The sequence below is a fragment of the Microcaecilia unicolor genome, chromosome 3 (assembly GCF_901765095.1).
Source record: "Microcaecilia unicolor chromosome 3, aMicUni1.1, whole genome shotgun sequence".
In the NCBI taxonomy this organism is placed as follows: domain Eukaryota; kingdom Metazoa; phylum Chordata; class Amphibia; order Gymnophiona; family Siphonopidae; genus Microcaecilia; species Microcaecilia unicolor.
The window spans coordinates 493,722,589-493,743,085 of NC_044033.1; positions in this window are offsets into that span (position 1 = coordinate 493,722,589).

The following is a 20,497-nucleotide window of genomic DNA, read 5'->3' on the forward strand; positions in this document are numbered from 1 at the left end:
TCCCCTTGATAATTACTCTAACGTGATGGTGGGAATATTGACCAGACTGAATAACTACAAAAAATAGTCATGCAGAACTAGAAACACATCAGTCTACACTTCTGATTTACAGGTTTGAACTTACGGCAATTTGACCCTTACCTATGACTTCTGATCATTTCTAGTCTCTGTGCATTTATTATGTTAATAATAGTGATCTTGAGGGAAGTCAAATAAGCTAACTAAAACAAACACTTTTATTATAATAAAAATTGTATTCCTAAATTCAACATCAACCTTCAACGTTTTTTTCTAAATGCTCCCACCTATCTTGTCTCACTGATTATAGTACGTACCCCCACCCATCCACTACTTATATATGACTTGTACTTTAGCATCTCCGTCCTCCCTACGGCCTTGACTAGAATCTACACACCACAGCACCTTCTCACATACAACACCTTCCTTGTGGAATTTACTTGCACTCTCTCTATGCTCTGAACGCAGCTGGCCCAAATTCAAGACACCACTTGAAACTTTACTTTTTACTAAGGCTTTTGGTGACCAGGGGCTAGTGGCTGAGATCCATGAATCCCTGGAGGTATCCCTCCAACTGTTGTCTGTTCTTCTTTCCTCTCATTTTATTGGCATTCTATTTCTACCTTAATTTTATTATAATTTTCATTGTGAACTGCCTTGATGGTCCATCTGATAAGCTGGTATATCAAATCTAATAAATATAACAACAAAAAGGTTAAAGAAAATCAGGCCTACCAGCTCTAGAAGTGGCTCTTTTGGTGTGCATTGGTGGCTGCTTCATGGGGCCTAGCAGATGTTATGTTTGATAGTAAGAAGGGCCCAGGGGTATGGACTGTCAATCACCTTTTTTTTTTTTTTTTTTTTACTGCAGGCTGTGCCAAGGATAAGAGGCAGGAATAAAGCCTCAGCTGGGGTGTGTGAAGTATCAGTAACCCTTGGAAAAGTGTTAAGAGCCTTACTGAAATCAAACAGCCTGCTGACCAGCTGCTTAACAAATTAATAAGCTTGAATTCACTGCCCCCTATCTCTCCAGCACCCCCCCCCCCCCAAACTGGAGAGTGACAGCACTGAAAGCTCTTAGAAACCTCTCAATTTGCCCTGTGAACACTACACAGACATTGCTTTGTAATGTACTGAAATAATTATTTTGAATGAATATGTTATGTAAGTGCTTCACAGACTTTCTATAGTATTAAATATACAATAATCACAGAGAACCTGGAAACCGGTTTCTATGTATAGTTGTAAATTACAAGTTAAAACTGGTACCCAAGTGTACTTAATGGCATTAAAAACTAATAAAGAAAATGCCTATGCAATGTTTTTGCAAGTCTGTATCAATATAATTAGGACTTCTGATTTTAGGTTTTAACTGGTAAATATTGATAAAACAATTCTTTCTGGGAAAAAAAAAAAAAATAATTAAACATTGATTCCCCAAGTGCTCCCTCCTTCTCCACCAGAAAAAGTATACAGCAAGAGAACCTGTTGTATGAAAACAACGATAAACACCAATCCTTTTTGTATCATTAAAGAGACTCTAATTAGATGGAAAATAAACACTTGAATTTGCAATTTATAAACACCCAGGTTAGCAATACTAATATAATATAAAAGGGTAGGAGTTCAGAAACTATAGTTCTTTGGTTTGAGGGTGGGGGAGATAGATAGGGGATTAGGGGGTGGGAGGGAATTTAAGTTCGGGGTATGGGACTGTTGGGTATTTGGTGATATGAATGTTAGGGAGGGGTGGGGGAGAGAGGTTGGGATATGAGTGTTGTTATTGATATTGGTATTGGATAATGTGAGTTTGCCAGGAGATGCTGTAAGAGACGACTCCCTTTTGGGGGCTGTTGAGGATAATCTGTATTAATGGACGGTTATCTGGCTGTTTTTGATGTACAATGTTATTTTGTCAATAAAAATTTTAAAGTTGAAAAAAAAAAAAAGTACAGTGAAACCTCTAATCTTGCAGTGGAGAAGTAGTCTAGGAGTTAGAGCAGCAGGTTGGTAGTTCTTATTTCCAAATTCTTCTATTGTTGATTTTCTTGGCCAAGTCACTTTGCAGTCTAACTTCTCAGAAACAGAGAAAAATGAAGGCAGATAAATACTATAAGGCCCATCGAGAATGCCCATCCATGACATCCACTATCCCTTCCTCTCTCTAAAAGATCTTATGTACTTATCTGAAGCTTTCTTGAACTCAGATACATTTTTTATCTCCACAGCCTCAACTGGGGGGAGGGGGGCATTCCCCAAATTTACCACCCTTACCATGGAGAAGTATTTCCTCGGGTTACTTCTGAGTCTGTTCCCTTTCTCTTTCATCCTATGCCCCCTCATTCCAGAGCTTCCTTTCAATTAAGAGACTTGCCTCCTCTGCATTTATACTACAGAGGTATTTAAATATCTCTATAATATCTCTCTTTCCCACCTTTCTTCCAAGGTATACATATTGAAATCTTTAAATCTGTCCTCATATGCTTTATGATAAAGACCACTAACCATTATAGTAGCTGTCCTCTGGACCAACTCCATCCTGTTTATATCTTTTTGAAGGTGTTGTCTCCAGAATTGTACACATTTTACAGGGGCGTAGCCAGACCTTTCATTTTGGGTGGGCCCAGAGTTTGGATGGGTGGGCCTTCCAAAATCCCCCCCCCCCCCTTTGTCCTGCATCTTTCTCCCCCTCCTCTGGCCATATCTAGCATTCCCCCCTCCCCAAGGCCCAGCATCTCCCCCTCTCTGAAACTAACCCCATACCTCAGTACTTTCGACAGCAGCTATGTACATCCATTCCATGGCCAGCCCCACATGCTTCCCTCTGCCTTGTCCTGCCAGGGAGGAAACAGGAAGTGATGTCAGTGATGGCAGGGCATGGTAAATGGAAGGTGCTGAGGTAGAACAGGGAAGGGGTGAGTTGTGGAGCTGCAGGTGGGAGGCAAATGCCAGATCTGGGCATGAAGAAGAGGAAGAGAGGAGAGCAAGGCAGCCGCTGCTGAACTATTTTGAAGACCACACAGGGTGGGCCTGAGCCAGGAATGGGTCGGCCTGTGTCCACCCAGGCCCACCCATAGCTACGCCACTGGTACACAGTATTCTAAATTAGGTCTCACTAGAGTCTCAAACAGGGGCATCACCTCCTTTTTCCTACTGGTCATTCCTCTCCGTTTTAATCAAAGCATCCTTCTAGCTTTCACCATCGACTTTTCTGCGTGTTTGGACACCTTAAGGTCATCACATATGATCACGCCCGAGTTTCATTTATTTTTGGGTACAAAAATTCTTCATCACCTAAACTGTACTGCTCTCTCAGATTTTGCAGCCCAAATGCATGACTCTGCACTTTTTAGCATTAAATCTTAGCTTCCCAATTCTGACCATTCTTCAAGCATTGCTAGATCCTTCCTCATGCTATCCACACCATTAAGGGTGTCTACTCTATTGCAGATTTTGGTATAATCTGCAAAGAGGCAAACCTTACCAGACAGCCTTTCAGCAATATCACTTACAAAAATGTGAAAAAGAACCAGCCCAAGATCCAAACCTTGCAGCACACCACTGGTAACATCCCTTTCTTCAGAGTGAGCTCCATTTACCACTGCTCTCTCTCACATTCCATTCCACTGGTTCATAACCCAGTCAATCACTTTTTGGCCTATATCAAGGGAACTCAGTTGATTTATTAGTCATCTATGCAGAACTGTATTAAAGGCTTTGCTAAAATCTAAATACACCACATCTAGTACTCTCCCTTGATCCAACTCTCTGGAGTTAAAGAAATGTATTTATTTATTCTTGTATCTCACTGCTATCCAAAAGCAAGCTTTTGTTCAAAGTGACTTACAGTTTCCAATTATTGAAATTACATTGATGTGTGTGGTTTATAGTTTCTAATAAGATACTGTTAACATTGGTGTGGTGTGATTACAAAGTGGTGTAGAGCATCGGTCGTGAGTGTGGTTACCCATAGAGTTTCTTGAAAAGGTATGTCTTTAGTTCTTTTCTGAACTGGAGATAGTTTGTGATGCTTCTTGTGATCTTGGGTATTGAGTTCCACCATTTATATCCCAGATAGCTAAATCCAGATATGTAGATGGATTTGTATTTTATGTTTTTGCAGTTTGGGGGGTGAAGTATTAGGTAGCTTCTGGTTCCTGGGTTTGCATTTCTTGGGGATAGTTCAATCAGGTCTAGCATGTAGCATGAGGACATGCCGAATAGTATTTTGAATACAAGGATGCTTGCTTTGAAGAATAGTCTTGCCTTGATTGTCAGCCAGTGTAGTGCTTTGAGTAGTGGTGTTGCTCGTTCATATTTCAAGTTTTTGAATATCAGTCTTGCTTCCATGTTGTGGATGGTCTGAAGTGATTTTAGTATGCTTTCTTTACACCCTATATATGCCGTATTGCTGTAGTTTAGTTGGGACAGTATTAGTGATTGTGTTATTAGGCAAAATGATTGTCTGGCAAAATATTCTCTAATCTGTCTCAGTTTCCATAGGTTTGTGAAGCACTTTGATGTGATTGCTGATACTTGGCTTTCTAATGTCAGATGTTTTTCAAGAATAATGCCTAGTATTTTTAGTTGTGTTTCTATTTGATACGTTTGTTGGTCGATTGTGAAGTTTTGGTAGGAAGTGGGGTTGTATGGACATGGCTAGAACCAGGAATTTGGTTTTGGCTTTATTTAATTGGAGTTTGAAGGTTGAATCTCATTTGTTCCAGATTGATCTGGCAAGACCTGTCTCTAGTAAAATCATGCTGCCTCAGGTCCTGAAATCCATTGGATTCCTGGAGCTTCACTATTCTCTGTTTTTATTTTATTTTTTATTACATTTGTACCCCATGCTTTCCCACTCAAGGTAGGCTCAATGCGCCTTACATATTGTATACAGGTACTTATTTGTACCTGGGGCAATGGAGGGTTAAGTGACTTGCCCAGAGTCACAAGTAGCTGCCTGTGCCTGAAGTGGGAATCGAACTCAGTTCCTCAGGACCAAAGTCCACCACCTTAACCACTAGGCCACTCCCTATTTTGAAAGTGTTTCTATTAATTTACTTACTATGGAAGTCAGACTTATTGGCCTGTACTCCCAATCTATTCTTTACTTCAACTTTTGTGGAGAGGGACCACATTTGCCCTTCTCCAGACCTCCGGGACCTCACCCAAGTCTAGAAAAGCATTAAAAAGGTCAGCCAGTGGAACTTCTTTAAGTTCCTTCTGTACCCTTGAATGTATGCCATCTGGCCCCATCATTTTGCCCACTTTTAATTTAGCTAGCTTCTCATGAACACAGTCCTCTGGAAATTGTGCAGGGTCTGCCATACTTCCATTTCTATTTGTGTTTATCTTCTGTAGTCCTACTCCTGGCCCTTCATCAATGAACATAGAACAGAAATATTTATTAAGCAAGTTTGCTTTATATTTAACTGCCTCTATATATTCCTCCCCTTTACCTTTCAGTTTCAAAATACTACTTTTATACTTCCTCTTATCACTAAAATATTTAAAAAATGTTTTGCCCCTCCCCCCATTTTACCATATCGGCTATTTTCACTTCCATTTGCATTTTTGCTTTCCTGACTACTTTATCAGCTTCTCTTAGCTTTCCCAGATAGTGTCACCTGTCTTCTTCTTTCTGTGATCTCTTGAAATTTATGAAGGCTAACCTCTTATTCCTTACCTTTTCAGCTACTCTTTTGAGAACAAAAAAGTTTGTTGCCCTTACAATGGCTCCTTTCAATGTTGCCCACTGCTTCCCTACTTCTTTTAGATGTTCCATTTCAGCTAACAAATTGAGGTAATTCCCCATCTGAACAAAGTCTAGAGTCTTCACTTTTGAATGAACCCTTTCCACACCTGTCTTAATAATAAACAATACTTTCCAGTGATAATTGGGTGCCAAATGATCAGCAGCTGCTATAACATCAGAAACACTTTGCACATTTGTAAAGATTAAGTCCAATATGGCACCATGCAACATGGATTCCATTACCAACTGCTGAAATAGTTCCCCTTGTAGAGAATCCAGGATCTCCCTACTTCTAGGTGACCCTACAATAGGGATACCCCAATTAACATCTGACATATTAAATCATCTGTTAGTAGCACTTCCCTTTCACAGTTGAAAGTCTGCAATTAAATCTATCCATATCTTCTGTCTATGAAGGTGCGCTGGACGCGAATGATGGAATCCAGGCTGGGACCTGGCAGGAAAATGGCCGACTTTCAGCCTAGCCTGCCGGGAGAGGGGAGCAAGGAATCCAGACTGGGGCCCGGCAGGAAAATGGCCGGCTTTCGGTCTAGCCTGCCGGGAGGGGAGGGACTGAGCATGTGCAGAGTTTGCACATGCTCAGTCAGGGCCGTGCCAACACGGTAAGCGAGGTAAGCATGGCAGGGGGGCGCTTCCCTCTGGGGGGCGCTGCCACACCATGCTCACCTCGCTCGCCCTCCCCCCAAGGAGGTGGCGCTCCCGACATCGCTAGCCTTCCCTTCGCTGTGTTCTGCCTTCTTCTGATGTCAATGACGTCAGAAGAAGGCGGAACACAGCGAAGGGAAGGCTAGCGACATCGGGAGCGCCGCCTCCTTCATTGACGCTGCCGGAACCGCTACGGAGGTAAATTTAAAAAGAAAAAAAAAGAAAAGGGATGTTGGGGGGAGAGAAGAGGGCGGGCAGTTGAATTGAACAATGGGAGCGGGAGGGCAGGGGAGAGACGAGAGCATGGATGCGAGGGGGGGCGGTCATGGAAGGGAGAGAGGGGAATTGCTGGAAAAGGATGAATGGAGGGGGCAGGGGACAGAGGAGCATGGATGGGCATGGATTGGGAGGGCAGGGCTCAGGGAGAGAGGGGAATTGCTGGAAAAGGATGAATGGAGGGGGCAGGGGACAGAGGGGCATGGATGGATATGGATTTCAGGGCAGGGCTCAGGGAGAGAGGGGAATTGCTGGAAAAGGATGAATGGAGGGGGCAGGGGACAGATGAGCATGGATTGGGAGGGCAGGGCTCAGGGAGAGAGGGGAATTGCTGGAAAGGGATGAATGGAGGGGGCAGGGGACAGAGGAGCATGGATGGGCATGGATTGGGAGGGCAGGGCTCAGGGAGAGAGGGGAATTGCTGAATAGGGATGAATGGAGGGGACAGATGGGCATGGATGGATATGGATTGGGAGGGCAGGGCTCAGGGAGAGAGGGGAATTGCTGGAAAAGGATGAATGGAGTGGGCAGGGGACAGAGGAGCATGGATGGGCATGGATTGGGAGGGCAGGGCTCATGGAGAGAGGGGAATTGCTGGAAAAGGATGAATGGAGAGGGCAGGGGACAGAGGAGCATGGATGGGCATGGATTGGGAGGGCAGGGCTCAGGGAGAGAGGGGGAATTGCTGGAAAAGGATGAATGGAGGGGGCAGGGGACAGATGAGCATGGATGGGCATGGATTGGGAGGGCAGGGCTCAGGGAGAGAGGAGAAATTGCTGGACATAGAGGGGAGGGAAGAGAGATGAAGGAGATGAAATGAGGGAAAAGGAAGAGAGGAGAAAAACTGCACATGGATGAAGAAAATAGGCAGAAGCTGAGGACCAGAAATGAAGAAGAAAGGAGGAAAGGAAAGAAATAAATGGAAAGGAAGCCCTGGAAACGGAGTTAAGAGGACAGATAGCAGCAGAATCAGATACTGGGCCAGCATGATCAGAAAAAGAAAGTCACCAGACAACAAAGGTAGAAAAAAATCATTTTATTTTCATTTTAGTGTTTGGAATATGTCCACTTTGAGAATTTACATCTGCTATCTTATTTTGCAATGTATAGCAATCTGTTTCTAAGAATATTGCTGACAATTCCTGTCAGTGTGGCAAGTGGTGAGCGATCATTTTCACGGGGGGGGGGGGCACTGCCACCGCCAACTGATAGTCTGCGGGGGGGGGGGGGGGGCGCCAACTGATAGTCTGCAGGGGGGCGCCAGAGGCCCTAGGCACGGCCCTGTGCTCAGTCAATCCCTGGAGCTCCAGTTAGGCCTCATTGAAGCCAGGGGCTCAATATTAGAGCTGCCCAGCCGGAGTTCCAGGGATTTTGCTGCTTTTTGGGGTCTTTTTGCTTTTGCCCCGATTTTTGATGTGGACCTTCGGGACCGGAACCAACAGTGGTCACCAGGTCAGGGGACTCTTGAGGTAAGGGGTCTGGTGGCCCAAAATTTTATTTGGTTTTATTTTAAATTGTGGGTTTTGAGACTTATATTTATAGAAATTAAGGGGTTAATGGGATTTTCAATTTTTTTTAATTATGGGATTTTGAGAATCTCTTGAGATTTACTGAGGGTGTTAAAATTTGAAAAAAAAAAAGATTTTAAGTAGTAGTTTTCCCAGGGGGGGCTTAAAATGGGTCTCCGCTGGGGTTTGGAAACAAACCTTCGACGGAGCAGGTGTTTAAAGGGTTAACTAAATTTTTGATAGGTGTTTTAATTTATTTTGGGATTTATAAAGGGGTTTTATTAATGAAAAATGTGTGGCGTCCATTAAAAATAGTTAATTTTGAAAAGTAAAACTATAATTCTGTGGGCATTGTAATGCATAATTGATTTGGTGCTTTTGGTGTAGTTTGGTATATAATTCACTTCAATATTTAGTAAATAGTACTTTTTCCATTATTCTCTATGGAAAATCTTGGCGAATCAGTTTTTATCATTATCATTATCAAAATGGAGAATCAGTTTGGTTTAGGCAGGATTCTAAGTGTCTGTAAAAAAAATGTGGGTTCTAAATGGACATTTTTATTGGCCAAGAGACGTCAGGTGTTCAAGCTGAGTCTCCGTTGCCTTAGCAACAGCTTGCCTGTCAGTTGCTGAGAAGAGCAGAAGCAGCTGAGGAGTGAGGATGTGTTTTGGGTGTGTCTGAGGCAGAGAGAGAGAAGAAGCAGTTTTAAAGTATTTAATGGTAAATTATAGTGACAGGCAGGGAAACTGTGACACTGTGATAAGTGTGAATATTTACACAGGAGAATATAAGTAGTTCTGGTGAGAGATTGTACAGAACTGAGTGTTGCGTATTGCAAGGTAAGTAAAGCTGGTTTAAAATAGCTTTAAAAGAAGTTTTAATTTTGGGAAGTGAAACTAGGTTGCTGTGCTGAGTGTGACACTATGTGTTTGGTGAGATCAGAATTGTCACAGGTGAATTAATAAAATATAATCAGCACAGTTACTTAAGAGTAGTGCTGAATTAATTGTAAAAAGGGAAAGGCCTAGTATAAATTAAATGAAGTGAGTAAAGCTAATTCTAATTAATTTTCTGAGAAAAAAAGGTTTAGATTTATTATAATACCAAAGGGAATTAATAAGGTATGAATGAAATGGTGTTTGTGTGTTAGAATGTTGTATGAAGTGCTGACAGAATTTCAGTGTGACAGCATGTGTCCTTTCATTTGCCCTTCCTAGGTTAGGGAAATAAACGTATAGCAGCAGGCCTGGAAGTAAGGGAATATTTTATTCATTTATTTTATTAGATTACTTGGCCACAGTATTTTAAGAATCATTTACTGTCACCTATTGGAGTTTAATTAACAGTGTCAGGAAGTTAGGGTTTTCTTTCCCTAATTTATTTTGAGTAAGAGAGGTTTAGGAAGAAGCTTTGTAAGAAAAGGAAAGAGAAGGCAGTGAACCACAGCCTGAAAATTCTTCAGGCCCCCACGCAAGAAAGAATTCTGCACTTCAGATTTCATTTGGAGAATAATATTATCAGCTAGGTAACTGCACAAAAGAAAGATAAGCTGGTATACTCACCTGATTATTTGCTGGTTCTTCTAAAATGAATCCTATGAACACATAAAATATACCCACAAAGAATCAAATTCTTGCTAAATGCAAGAAATTTAAAGGTTTATAAAGAAAATTTATACATTTTAAGGTTGGAAAGTGTATACTTATCTGATGGTTGTTCTTGTTCTGGGGTATTTGAGGTAACTCTGTTAAGAGAACAAAAATAAATATAAATAAATAATTAGAACTTCACATATAGAATACTTATGTTCAAATGTTTGAAGAAAAGAAATATTGTTGAATTTAAGAGAAAAAGATTGAATACTTACCAAGTTGTGTTGAAGGAAAATAAAAAAAAAATAATTTGTGAACACTTGAGTCTGGTTCCTACAAAATTAAAAAAAACTGAAATTGGTTTTACTTTCTCTCTCATACCTTGTGTGTGAGAGAAGAGGTAAAGTTTAGTGTGCTCCCTCCTGCTGTCGGCGGTGTGACCCTGGACACTCGGCTCGACTACAAACAACAATAACAGGTATCCTGGGGCATATTCCTTTAAGCTGAGAGTCACAGGGGTGCGGGTTTACAATAATGTATAGGGAAAACACGTGGACAACCAAACTCTTGTCCTATCCTTAGCATTGCACTCTCCAAACTTAATTCCAGTCTCTAATGTTGTTGTTATTATACATCAAGTGTGTGCCCTAAAGATGTCTGTCAACAGCAGAGTCTACAAAAAAAAACTCATCTCAGTTTTCAACAATTTAATATTGTTTCTCACAGATCTATATAATTCAATAATGTGATTTGCCACTAAAGGCCTCTTGAAGCACAACATTTCATGCAGGGGAAGCTTCTCTCTTTATTGAGAGCATGGCAGCTGTAGTTCCTACAGACAGCTTTAAAGACAGATACAATAAAACCATGGGAGGCAGTGGGTTGACACAAGAGCATGAAATGGACAAGATGAAGCCCCTTTGTCAGTTAAACAAGCTATAACGTTACTATAGTAACGTGGAGTACTTAGCTCCAGGTGAGTTGACTTAATCTATGGCCAATGACAACAACATAAAAAATAGGCTAAAGGAAATAAAATCCATAGCTATTTTAGCTTCCTTTTACTAATCTTTTTCAATATATTATTGTTGCTTTATGATTTAGCACTGCTCAATAAGATAATAAGCGGCTGTTGTTTTGGATTCTAGTGGTCGGTGTGCTTCATCGAGAGAATAAACAGCAGGCCTCAGTGGCTATCACATAGGTTGACATAGAGATAGCCTGCATAAATCCAAATGGATCTCACATACATCTTTAAGGAGTAGCCCAGTGGTTAGAGCAACAGGTTGAGAAACAGAGTTCAAGTCCCACTGCTGCTCCTTGTGGTCTTGGGCAAGTCATTGACCCTCTATTGTTTCAGATACATGGAATATATGTCCTCTGGGGACAGGGAAGTTCCTACTGTCCCTGAATGTAATGTGCCTTTATATGAACTAGATATAAAACAACTTCCCTCCCTTTATGGATGAACATGTGGTCAACTTTCAAAATTATTTCCATGGCTTGATCTTGAGAGGCCCATGCAGACTGCTTGTTTGAAAACAAATATAACAACAGGTATGTGTGGTATTCTACTACTATAAATCATTTCTATAGCCCTACCAGTCGTACGCAGCGCTTCACAATTGAACATGAAGAAAAGACAGTCCCTGCTCAAAAAGAGCTTACAATCTAAATCAGGACAGACAGACAGGACAAATAAGGGATAAGGGTAGGACAGACAGATAGGCCACATAGGGAAAAGGGACTATTGAAGAGAGGAAGACAAGATAAGGTTACGAGCAGGTGACAAGTTAGGAATTAAAAGCAGCATCATACAGGTAGGCCTTTAGCCCGGATTTGAAGGAGGCCAGGGATGGAGCTTGACGTATTGGCTCAGGAAGTCTATTCCAGGCATAAGGTGCGGTGAGATAAAAGGAACGGAGTCTGGAGTTAGCGATGGAGGTATTCCACAGTATACTTGCCTCTAGCCCTATTTAGGGGAGGTATGCATGTTTTGAGTGGGACTAGAAAACAGCACACTGAGGGGCTTAGTCACCAAAATGCTCTAATGCTTAAGGTCTATGAATATGCCTCATTGAGGGGCCCTTTTACTAAGCAGCAGTAAAAAGTGGCCTAAGGTAGTTTGTGTAGGAATATGTGAAAGACAAGTGCTGCATGCATTAACTGTCAACAATTCTATGAGCGATGATGTCATTGGATATAGTGTAATGTCTTGTGGGTGTGTCTGAGTCACTGTAGTTGCTCTGAGAGTGAGTCAGTCTGTGTCAGCATAAGATGGTGTTAGCAATCTCTCTTCAAGTTGTATGATAACCAACTGACAGAATTTTGTATTCAGTAGTTTTACCATGTCTACTGCAAGTATGATGTAAATAGTTATCTGAAGAAACTGTAAGTAAACATCATTTTTGTTTGGAAGTTAAAGAAGAGAGAGTAATTGAATCTTTTATTCAAGAGTCTGTGTGAAAGAGAGAGAGAGAGAGAGAACAAAACAATGGGAGTTAACACTTCTAAAGCTCTGCTGCGTATGGGCTAAATCTGCTGAAGTAAAAGTCTATTTTTTCATTTCTCCCCATCATATTGGGTTATGGGCCCAGACCACTAAAATAAAAAAAAGAAAAACATTAAGAAAAATTTTTTTTTTATCTCTCCACACAAAAGACAAGATGGCAGCTGCACCATTACTATGTTCTCTCAAAGTGCCCCAACTGAATGAATATAACTATATTCAGTGGGAGAAGAGATTTAAATGTATTATTGAAGCAAAGAAGCTAAATATATGTTTGGATCAAGTAAGAAATGCTGACAATTTTGAAGAATGGAATACTGCAGACTGTTATGTCAGAAGTATGCTATATGAAGCTCTGACAGAGAAACAGGCAATATTGATTGATGGAACAGACACCTCAAAAGAAATATTGCAAAAATTGAAAACCATGTATGGTACTTCATATACAAAACAACAGCCTATATGGTTATCAGAAATAATTCAATTGAAGTTGAATGACAAGAAAAAATGTAATGATCATATAACACATTTAATGTCATTATTTAAGAAGCTAGAATTATCGGGTATACCTATCTGCGATGCTTTAAAGAGAGCTTTTATGTTTACATCTCTGTCTAAAAGTTTTGAAGTATTCAGGACAGTGAATGAAGCAACTGAGGGACAATCTTTTGAACAGGCTGTCTCTAAGCTTAGACAAGAATGTATTATAACAGAGGAGATCTGTTCACCAAGAGAGTTTAACCAGAATGAAACATTTTTCTCAGCGATGCATAGTAGGAGGCGGAGCTATAATGAAAAAAAGCCTGCCCAGAAACAAGCTGATTTGCTATTCATGTGGTAAAGAGGGACATGTATCAAAATACTGTAACAAGAAAAACCACACCCCTTCTAGCTCATTTAAGCCAATGGAGAATAAGCATGGTCAAAGAAAAAATTATGACCATGACAACAGTAAGAATAAGATCTGTATAATGACAGAAAAATCTTTTAATATAATGAAGAACACTTCAGATAAAAATAGTTGGATATTAGTGTAAAGGATTAAAAAAAATATATATATATATAAAATTAAAGTGCGCCCCTTTAAGGGGTTTACCTTAGGCTCCGGGGTTTCGTTGGGCACTTCGGGGCTGGTTTTGAGGTGCCCCGATTGATTCCTTTGACCCTGTGCGGGTCCGATGTTTTCGGGCCGGTTTTGGCCATTCAGGAGGGTGGCTGGCGCGATTCGGGGTTTCCCCAGGCTTGCTTCAGTGTTTTGAGTCCCGATTTGAGACCGGAGCAAGGCCTGGGGAAGGGAAGAGGTAGTGGCAGTAGAAATCGCGGTAGGCGCGAGTGGCGCGCCACCGCGAGGCCGCGTGGTGAGGGGCGGAGGAGAGAGAGAAAAGCCTTGGGAGGAGTCTGGGCTCTCTTCGGCCCTGCGTCAGCGTCTGATGTTGACGTAATGATGTAAGACGCCTGTTTGACGCAGGGCCTGAGTTTTTTTTTATCTTAAAGGGAACCGGCTCCTTTTAACCGCAGAGCCGGTTCCGAAGACGGAAAAAAGACTGGAGTGGGACCGGAGGCAGTGGGGAAGTGCTCCGGTGCACTCTAACAACGTTTTGATTTTATTTTTTAAAGCGGCCAGCCATGAAGGCGATGCTGCACGCGCCAGGAAGTGCAGAGAGCCGGGTGCAGGAGAGGACACGAGCCAGCTGTTAACTTGTGCACGGAGCTGGCAAGAGGCTCGTGCAGGAGGGACAAAGAAGATTTTGAGGTTTCAAGATACTAAGGTACTGAAATTTATATTAATCTGAACAGCTGTTTAGTTGTATATGTGTGAGAAATGTTTATATTTATTCAAAAATGCTGTGTTCGTGTGCAAGGGGTATTGGAATGTGTTAAGCTCGTGCTTATGGCTCGAGCTGGGGGGGAGAGTTGTGTAGGGTTCTAAGCCTGGCAGTTGGCAGTTGGGAGGTAGGTGCAGAGCTGACAGGTCCCGTATAAGAGGTCTCTGATCAGCTGGGTTAAAACTTTGTATTGTTGGGGTTAGTAAAGTGTTTAAGGTACTTAGAGATGAGTGACTGCATTAGGAGCAAAGTTTAAAAGCCACTTGCTTCCGTTTATTGACTTTAGAGGGACGACTGATACTGGGCTTAAGTGGAAGCTTTAACATTATAGCAGTCTGAAAGCTCACATCACAGTAAACGTCCATTAAGCCTCTGTTATTCTGGGAGGGTTAAAAAAAAATAAATCTACAATTTTAAAAAATCTGAGAGCATTGTTGATGGGAGGGAGTAGAACAGGGATAATTAATTATATTTTTCTTTACTTGGGGAAGCTAGTTAGGGAAATAAGTTGAACAATCATATAGGGAAATGAGTTTAAAATTATAGCAAAAGAGGAATTGATTTGATGAATTAGACAGGGATAGGGTTTTGCCTTTTTGATTTTCTTCAAAGCATAGAGTAGTAGGTACTCAAGTTCCGGGTTCCTGCTCCCTGGCAGCGTTGAACCAAAGTACTGGCAACATCAAAGCAACAAGTGCACCAATGTTAAAGAAAGACCAAAGTTAACACTATACAAGAAAGGTCTACAAAACAGCTAAGTACAAACATCTACAGTGGTTCAGAGACTAAAATTACTTACCTGAAGGTAGAGAAGTGTTTTCATATCCAAGTGGAGGAGGTTTAATCCTTAAAGAGAAATAGAGAACATAAACAACTGTACTACTTATCTGACTTGTTTTGTGAAAGTTGTTAGTAGATGGGAGTCTATTTATTGAAGGTGTACACATTTTCTGAAAGTGAGAAAAAATGTTGCAGATTATAAATGTCTACTGTTCTGAAGTGAAAACAAATTTTTTACATTTGATATTTTAATACAATTGAACAGCTGTCTTATTAATGAAATTATTACAATTATATATTGAATTTTTAAAGAAACACTTTGCACAATAAATTAATTTAATTTCAAGTCTAGTGTGCAATATTGTCATCGCTTTGTAAAATTTGAACCATCACCAAGGGAAATTCATTTATTAATATCTTGAATTGCACACTATATCAAATATAGAATTTCCTTATTTTTCTCTGTATTTCCTCAATTGGTGGGTGTTGAGTGTGGGGCCTTTACACCGTGATTACATACTTTTACCAACTGCGCTAAACCTCACCCATAGGGGATCTACAAATGGCGTCACGGTGACAGGATTTTTCGAACATTCTAATTCTGAATATTTTAAATAAAGTCTTGTTCTAAAAGAACAAAGGGACATTTGTTTGGTGAACATTTGGAAATAAGTAAGTGTGTGAAACCCTGTTTTCCTTGGAGAGATTGTTATGAGCCAGGACCATGGAAGACTGGAGAGCCGAGATGGAGAGCCTACGCCAACGGTTGGGAGAGCAAGAGAGACTGACTCGAGAACAAGCAGAAGTAATCTGGACATTTCGGGGAGGTCATGGGGACGCTAGTACTTCGCGTCCGGAAGAAAGTATGCGGTATCCTGCTTTGTACATCCCTCGGGACAAACGGATATTGGATTTTTCAGGACAGCCTCTGAAGGTGGGGGAACCAACCGTGGAGGAGTGGATTAAGATGACTAAGTCAGCTTTGAAAATTTTGAGAGTGCCACCCGAAGACCAGTGGGAAGTGGTTCAAGATCACTTAAAAGGAGCAGCAAGTGATGTTATGAAATTGTATGCCGGAGATCAGAGACATGTGGAGGATATGTTTCAAAGACTGTTGAAGGAATTTGGAGACCGAGCGCCCTTGAATTTAAGGAAACATGAGTTTTATGGTAGGAAACAGCTACCCGGGGAGTCGGTGCGTGCCTTTGGCTGTGACCTGTTTGAACGAATGAATAGAATTTTGGCCCGGAAGCCACAGGCAATCCTGGATGTGGAGGATGCACTCAAAGATCAGTTAATAATGGGATTAAAAAGCGACAGTCTGCATCGGGAGATGAAGAGAAAGAACAAAGAAAATCCAGGTTTCACTTTCCAAGAACTACTTGCAGCTGCTATTGAGGGAGCTGAGGAGGAAGAGAGAATTTTTGGGGATGGAGATCGGGATAGGCTGCGAATGTTGCCAAGAAGAAATGAGGGGTTGGTGAGAGCCACTGCAGTGGAAGCAGATCAGACACTGTTGGCTATTCAACAGCTGACTCAGGCAGTTGATAAGATGGGTAGGAGTTTAAGCCTACAGCAACAGGAATTATTTAATGTGATACGGGATAGAGAGGAAGATACCAGGCGAGAATCTTCGAGGTGGAGAAGAAACGATAATCGCCAGAGTGGGAACTATGGACCATCGGATTGGAGAGGATCCCGAAGAAATAACAGAGAAGACATAATTTGCTTCAAGTGTCATGAGCCGGGACATATTAGCCGGTTTTGTCAAAGTGAGAGAGTAGTGGAAAATAAAAAGGAAAAAGTGACAAAAAATCAGGAAGATGACGAAGAGACAAGTCGTACCGTAGTACGAAAGATAGAGAAAAAAACGGAGACGAGAGCGGAGTCCCCGAGACCTTCCACTTCCAGAGGGGGCGTGAAAGTGGTCGTTATAGATGAAACATCCTCTCTAGATGGATTGAAAAAGAATGCTGTGGGACCCAAACCAGTGGTGGAGGTTTGGATAAGTGGTGTTCCAGTCCCCTGTTTAATTGATACAGGTTCGGCGGTGACAACCTTGACTGCGACTTTCTTTTATCGGAACCTGGCTGAAGGAAAACGTTTGAAAGATGCGGGTTGGATAACGTTAACAGCAGCCAATGGGTTGGAAATCCCAGTTGTGGGATGTCTGGAAGTGGAAGTGGAGTGTTTTGGACAAAAAATCCCACAAACAGGAATTTTTATCATCAGGGATGATCCCTGGGATGCGCAGTCAGAAGAAGAGAAAATACCTGGGATCATTGGGACAAATGTCCTACAACATATTAAGGGTTGGCTTCAGGACATGACTTGCTTGGGCTCGACTAAGGAAAAAGCAATTATTGCAAAAATCGCTGCACAGGTAGGGAGGCAGAGACAATTAGCCCAGCAAGAAGGGCCTCTGGGGTTCGTTAAGCTGTTGGGAAGTCGAAGTTGTCTGGTTCCACCTTTGACGGAAGTGGTAACGCTGGGGATATGCCACAAACTCAAGGAGTTGAATTATTGTTATGTCACGGTAGAGCCAGCAGAACAATTAACCATGCCAAGAGGAGTATTAGTGGCAAAAATTCTGGCGAAGGCAGAAAAAGGAAAAGTGCCAATCCGACTTTTAAACACCAGTACAGAAGCAGTACAGTTAAGACCCAGAGCTAAAGTTGCTCGTGTATATCATCCGGCGGAGATACGGTTCATGGAGAACCCAAAGTTAGAATTTCAGTGGAACGAGGGACATTCCAAAGTGGTAGTAAAAGTTGCCACTGTCAAGGCGAAGCCACAAGCTGACATTCTGAATGAATTACCGGAGTTGAAGGTGGACTGGACCACAATGGATCCTTTTCAACGGATGGAATTTGACAAGATACTACGGAAGCATAGAAAGGTGTTCTCGAAGAGTGACCAAGACATTGGATTCACTGATGCAGTGGAACATAGAATAGATACTGGGAACACTCTCCCCATCAAGCAGCGTTTCCGGCGGGTGTCACCACATCTGTTTGCAGAGTTCAAAAACCACATCCAGGATTTAGTGGCCCAGAATATTTTACAGAAAAGTAGTAGTCCTTGGGCATCGCCCGCGGTCATAATAAGGAAAAAAGATGGAGGTCTGCGCTTTTGCGTAGATTATAGGAAACTCAATCAGGTCACGGTCAGGAATGCGTTTCCACTCCCTCGGATAGATGAGAGTTTAGATGCGCTCGGTGCAGCCAAATTATTCTCCAGTCTAGACCTAACATCTGGGTATTTCCAAGTAGCTATGGCCAAAGAGGACAAGTGCAAGACTGCAGTTACCACCCCATTCGGATTGTACGAATGGAATCGGATGCCATTTGGTCTAAGCAATGCTCCAGCTACATTTTCGCGATTAATGGAGTTAGTGATGGATGAATATATAATGGACATTGTATTGATCTACCTGGATGATATACTGATCTTTTCCTCCACTTTCGAAGAACACATGAAGTGATTAGACAAAGTGTTTCAGCGTTTGTCAGACTATGGTTTGAAATTAAAACCATCAAAGTGTGTGTTGCTCCAACGGGAAATCAAATATTTGGGTCATATAGTGTCTGAAGAGGGAATCACCGCGGATAAAGATAAGACTAGGGTTCTGGAAAATTGGCCTGTTCCACAAGTTGTAAAAGAAGTGAGGCAATTTCTGGGATTCGCCAGTTATTACAGAAAATTCATCCAGCAATTCGCTCAAATGGCTCGTCCACTGCATACTCTTCTAACTGGGAAAAAAGGGAAGAGCAATTCGTCTAAGATAGTGTGGACTGAAGAGTGTCAAGTGGCTTTCGACACTTTGAGAGGGAAGCTGATGAGTCCTCCGGTATTGGCATACCCTGATTTCAGCTTACCATTTATACTTACTACAGATGCGAGTTTCCAAGGCCTCGGTGCAATATTAAGCCAGGAACAGGAGGGACGAGAACGGGTAATTTCATACGCCAGTCGTGGTTTACGAAAAACGGAGCGGAATGATCGAAATTATAGCCCGTTTAAGTTGGAACTGTTAGCCCTTAAATGGGCCATTACTGAAAAATTCAGAGAGTACTTGTTATACAAAAGATTTATTGTAAAGACGGATCATAATCCGTTAAAATATATTCAAACAGCTAACGTGGAGGCTGTAGTTCAACGGTGGTTGGCCCAGCTGGCAAGCTTTGATTTTGTAGTGCAATACAAAGCGGGAAGAATCAATTCGAATGCGGATATTCTATCATGATTGGAAAACATTGAGGACAAAAATAAAGCTGCCTTTCCAGTGGAAATGGAAGAAGTTAAAAAACGGTTTGAAATGACTAATAGGGGGTACGTAGCGGTTATTCATGCTAGTAATGGAATCTCTTCTATAGAAGAGGAATTTACTCTATCCATAACAGCTTTAAAGCAACTGCAGCGGAGAGATGAAATTTTAAGTCCGATTATAGAGGCATTACTTCTTGGAAGTACCGAGATTCAATCTACCAATGCCGAAAGCTGGAAACTATGGAAACAACGGGCCAGATTAGTTTTGGAGCAAAGTATCTTATATCGGAAGATAGTGAGCCCGAGAGATGGAGAAGAAATCCTGCAATTTGTAGTTCCTCAAGAATTAAAATCTGAAGTACTTCTGGCAAAGCATGATCGGCTTGGTCATATAGGAAAAGACAGTATGATCACATTACTTCGACGCCGATTCTATTGGGTGAGCATGCAACAAGATGTGACAAATTGGACCAAACAATGTAAAAGGTGTTTATTAGCAAAAGACCAGAGAGATAGAACTACGTTAACATGTTGCTTTGCCACCCGACCTTTGGAAACAGTGGCCATAGATTTTACAGTACTTGAACCGAGTACAAATGGAGAAGAAAATGTGTTGGTTATGACTGATCTATTCACTAAATACACCATAGCAATCCCAACTTTTGATCAAACGGCAAAGACAATTGCGGCAGTGCTGTTAAAATATTGGATAGCCTGTTATGGGGCCCCTGGTCGATTACACTCCGACCAGGGTCGAGCTTTTGAGGCAGAGATCATTAGAGAACTGTGCAAATTATACGGAATCAAGAAAACACACACTGTACCATATCATCCACAGGGAAATGGACAGTGCGAGCGTTTTAACAGAACTCTGCATGAGATGTTGCGGACTCTGTCTAGAGAAAGGAAGGAGAACTGGGCTGAGTACTTGATGGAAATTTGCATGATTTATAACAGCCGCGTGCATTCTTCGACCAAGTACTCCCCATTCTTTTTAATGTTTGGAAGAGAACCGAAGTTGCCGTCCGACTTATATCTAGAGCCCCAGGAAGATTTGCCTAGTTCAGTTACTGATTGGGTTAATATCCATTACCTGAAATTGGAAAAAGCATGTCAAATAGCTGCGAAGTTCATGGTCAAAAGCGGAGAAACGAGAAAGCAATACTATGACAAGCGGGCAGTGGGGCCTCAGCTACTGTTGGGCGACAGAGTCCTGTTGAAAATCCGGAAGTACGCAGGAAGACACAAGATCCAAAATAAGTGGGAAGATGAAATTTATGAAGTGACAGGGTTAG